The sequence below is a fragment of the Parus major genome, chromosome 20 (assembly GCF_001522545.3).
Source record: "Parus major isolate Abel chromosome 20, Parus_major1.1, whole genome shotgun sequence".
Classification (NCBI taxonomy): domain Eukaryota; kingdom Metazoa; phylum Chordata; class Aves; order Passeriformes; family Paridae; genus Parus; species Parus major.
The window spans coordinates 9,150,294-9,150,625 of record NC_031788.1 but is presented as its reverse complement, the minus strand read 5'-3'; positions in this window follow the sequence as shown (position 1 = coordinate 9,150,625).

The window sequence follows — 332 nt, the reverse complement described above, 5'->3', positions numbered from 1 at the left end:
CCCTGCCCTGCCCTGCCCTGCCCTGCCCTGCCCCTCCCCTCAGTTTAGCGCACTGTCCCTGGATGCTGGAGGCGCAGGGAAGCAGCAGGGCACACACAGTGCCTGAGATCCAGTCGTGGTGGTTCAGGTGGGGTTGACAGACAAGGCTCCTGTTGTGCAGGGAGATTTCCAAGGCAAAGGCCCCATCTATTCCCGTTTTCTTTGGGGGCTCACAGTGTTCCTCCCTTCCATGTGCCAGGAAAAGGCTCGATCCGTGATCACCCAGCCCTTCTCTGAAGGGACTCGGCAGCCACTGGCAAAGTTGGAGCTGCATGGAGAAGGACAATCAGGAT